General features: G+C 37.3%; 1 protein-coding gene across 1 annotated transcript in view; it reads left to right on the top strand.

Moving 5' to 3' along the window:
• The window catches only part of lmbrd1 (LMBR1 domain containing 1), a 50,768-nt gene that overhangs the window by 19,375 nt on the left and 27,074 nt on the right, over positions 1 to 4,319 (top strand). The gene's annotated exons all lie outside the window — the stretch shown is intronic.

The following is a 4,319-nucleotide window of genomic DNA, read 5'->3' as shown; positions in this document are numbered from 1 at the left end:
ATCTACCTCATTATCTAATAATAAATGCCTATATTTTGATTTTCTCAACATGCTGCAGTTTTTCATTTTGTGCTAAATGGGAAAAATTGACTGTGCCATAACATTTGTTAAAGCTGTCCATTTTTCATAGCCGTTAACTTGATAACTAGACTGTGAATATTCGCTGGAGGCCGTGGTGCTGGTGTCTGGGTGGGCGTAACACAGAATATAGTGCCTATTGGAGGAGAAATACAAGAAAAACACCTATTTCAGTGTCAACTTAAAGTGACAGCCAACCCCAATCTATCCAGTTTTTGTTGAGCTCAAAGAGTTCTATTTGACATATTACACAACAGTTGATTGTGGAGCTAATCATGATTAATACACAACCTAGTCAGTTATGTTGTAGACCCTTATATGTCCCTTTAGGACATATAATCCATCTCAGTTGGGATTTTATCCCCTGTTCTTTCACTTTGCTTCTCATAGCTCTCTGTAGAAGAGATAATTACCTAGTACATTTTGTGGATGGAAGTGTGCACAGATTTGCTCTGACCACATGTTGCTACGGACTCTCTGAATGCCCTGTGGGAACCAAAACTCCCAGTGTGTCTTTCTTTTTGATGTTCCTTGTGATGAAGTCCCTGAAAGAAATCAGGCCTTTGGCCAACAACAGCAGCTGCCCTCTCTCTCTTTTACTCTTATAAACACAAATGCTGAGATCCTTTTATTCTCACAGTTTTTATCTTTTAATCAGCTTTATTTGCTGTCCCATCTCATCTATTTCTATGAGTGGCAAAACTGTTCTTGGTGGCAAGTTACCTATATTTGCAAGAAGGTGTATGATTTATCATTTTTTACTAAGTATTATTATTAAGCCTGATTAACTTAATATAATCTAAGTGATGGGTTCCATAAGCAGTGGAAATATCGTCCACGATTCCTGTCGTGGACAATTTATCACTACTATTTGTGCAGAACTAGACATTTATCATTAATACAAACAATTTTGTCATGTAAATATTATATATTATTGCAGCCTAGTGCATTTAAAATGAATATAAAGAATAACGTTTACATAACCTTTTAGTCCTTTTTGTCACTCTCTTGTGCACATATTTGATAAAGAGAGCAGGTTCCAGTCTTGTGTCTTGATTTTCAGTGGGTTTGAATTAAGAGATTGTAAGAACAACACTAATTTCAAATCACTAACTAGCTTTTCATTGAATTTAGTGTAAAAGTGTGACTTTATACTCAGTCACTTTTTAATGGTGCAGATTTTATTCAGTTATACAAATCTATAATTCAAATATTTTTTTTCTCATTGTCTCTAAGTCTGATTGTTTCCACCAGTGATGACATGAGCCAGAATAGACTCTCAAAGCTTATGCGCTGTATGAAATCCTTTGGTTTCATTTAAAAGCTTGCCCAGCATTTTGGCACCAGAACTCTCATGGCTCTGTCGCATGTCGAGCCTACTTTTCTCTGGCTCTTAAATTGCCAGCCTCAAGATGCTGATGTTGAACTAAAGTTGAGAAGATTAATTGATATAATTGCAGGTGAGTGACCTGGGAAGATAGGGCCTCTGAGTAAATTAAAACAGTGTCACTAATAATTACTTTAGAATTGAACAACCCTTTGATACTTGTTTGAATTTTATTTTTATATTTAAATTTGAGTTTTACAATTTCATACAACTCATTAAAATATGGCATCTGAGATTCAATGCATTGGAATTGTTTAGTCTAGAGATTTTATAATACTTTTTAAGAGGAATATTATCAAATAAAAGGAAAGAACCACATCAAATGAACATTATCAGATCTTCTTTCTGTTAACGTGTACCATATATGCCTATTCAGCAAGCTAAAAACCCTCGATGGTGATACCCAGCACAGCAGCAGATACTGGTGTAAACTCAACAAGTATTGCACACATGTGGTCAAATTTAGGTTCATTAAAGATTCATAAACATAGACGCATTATGATGCAAAGGAAGCGCCCTTGTGTGTCTTTTTTTTTGTGTGTGTGTCTTTTTGAAGCATTTCTTTTTAAATCAAACATTAGCATGATATACGACACCACTGATTGTCACAACCCTTTTTTACATTGCAGTAGGTAGGCTTGTTGCAATTACTGCAGTTAAGGAAGTGATATGTCAGTCTTAGTATGATGTCTTTATAAACCCAAAAGAACACTGTCAATTATCCACAGTGGGCCTTTTTTCATAACCGTGCTGCTATTTTAATTTCTTTTTGTAGAACATTGGGTAAAATTGCTGTCCATTCAAAGGAACCTTTGAAATATTTCTTTCACAAGCAACCTCAGGCAAAAATAAGTGTCACAAAGCACTCTTTAGACATATGCGGGGCCCATATCAAAACCACTTTAAGCATGAAAAGAAATATTCTGCCAAAGGGTTATAGGTTAGGTGGTTAACTGGGTGAAAAATGTATGTACGATTTATTTGCCACTGTCATGTAATCTAAGTTTACATAAATTCTGCATAACAGTGGCAATCATAAAGAGCTAACTTATAATTCCTTAATTTTTATTAGTGTTGCAAATTGACTACACTAAGTTAACATCTTGAAACTTTCTAACAGCAAATGATAATGTCCATCATCCAGTAGCCTGTAGACAAAACACAAGAAACTGATCTTTGCTACACAACCACTGCAAGGATTATACAGGAAAACATAAGTTGGATTCTAGGTCATATAATTTAAAAATGTAGTATTTAGGGCATTGATGTGCCACATTATAGTGGGCATGCATTAAAATGTCTATTTTTATATGTAATATGTGCATTATTATAATATTAATAATAAAAACCTAAGGAAATTAAAGATATGATTTTTTTTAACATGTATGATTCTAGTGAGTAGTTTTTAATATTGTATTCACGAGAATGGGATGGATGTGAGGTCACAGTGACTTTGACCTTTGACCACCAAAATCTAATCAGGTCATCCTCGAGTCCAAGAGGACCTTTTTGCCAAATTTGAAGAAATTCCATCAAGGCGTTCTTGAAATATTTACAACAATGTGCTGGATAGATGGACAACCAGAAAACAAAATGCCTCCGTCCATCCTGTTAAGCAGTGACGGAATTATAAAAAAGGAAATGTTCCTAATAATGCTCATACTAAACATGAAAGAACCTTCAGATAAACTGAAATGCTCTTCTGAATTGTGCAAATGTTTGACCACTAATCACACTCTGGTTTCTAGTCCAGTGAGAGGGAAGCTTCTGAGACTGCATCAGGTTTGGGGAACTCGTCTTGTGTGATGCCTCTACCAGCCTATCTGTCCTATTAATCAGCAGTAGGGAAACAGCATATGTGGCAGTACTGCCATATTTGTAGGCTTAATAGGAACATGTCTGTGTTAAGTTTTACATCTATGTGCATTAGCTTAGTTATTTAGTCAAATTATCTAAAAGTCATTTTTATACTGTTTTAATCAGGCATGGTATACTGGATCGGCCATGTTATCAAATCAAATCAAATCACATTTTATTTGTATAGCACCAAATCACAACAAAAGTTATCTCAGGACACTTTACAAAGTAAGGTCTAGACCTTACTGTTATCACTATTATTACATAGGGAAAACCCAACAAATCCCCCTTGAGCAAGCACTTGGCGACGGGGGGAGGAAAAACTCCCTTTAACGGAAGAAACCTCCGACAGACCCCGGCTCTTGGTGGGTGGCCTTCTGCCTCGACCGGTTGGGGTGAGTGGATAGAGGAGTAACGAAAGAAGAAAAGCAACAAGACACAACAATCAATCAAACACTGGTCAGGTTGATGTGGCCGGTGACTGCTCATCAGAAACATAGAGCTCCAGAGCCAGGGCAACCTGCAGAAAGGTACAGGGAGGACACAGTACGGGAGAGAGGAGACAAAGTTAGTGATGTGTAATGGTGGCATATAGAAGCATGGAGAGAGAGGAGAGAGGAGGGGAGAGAAACTCAGAGCATCATGAGGCCCCCCAGCAGCCTAGGCCTATAGCAGCATAACTAAGGGAAGGCTCAGGGTCACCTGATCCAGCCCTAACTATAAGCTTTATCAAAAAGGAAAGTCTTAAGTCTAATCTTAAAGGTAGAGAGGGTGTCTGCCTCCCAAACTGAGACTGGGAGTTGATTCCATAGGAGAGGAGCTTGATAGCTAAAGGCTCTGCCTCCCATTCTGCTTCTGTGGACTCTAGGAACCACAAGTAAACCTGCACTCTGAGAGTGAAGTGCTCTGTTAGGATGATAAGGCTCTGCAAGGTCTTTAAGATACGATGGTTCCTTGTCATTAAGGGCTTTGTATGTTAGGAGAAGGATTTTAAATT

Source organism: Monopterus albus, unplaced genomic scaffold, assembly GCF_001952655.1.
Source record: "Monopterus albus unplaced genomic scaffold, M_albus_1.0 scaffold60.1, whole genome shotgun sequence".
Taxonomy (NCBI): domain Eukaryota; kingdom Metazoa; phylum Chordata; class Actinopteri; order Synbranchiformes; family Synbranchidae; genus Monopterus; species Monopterus albus.
Note: the sequence above shows the minus strand (reverse complement) of the source record. Positions and strands in the feature narration are given on the sequence as shown.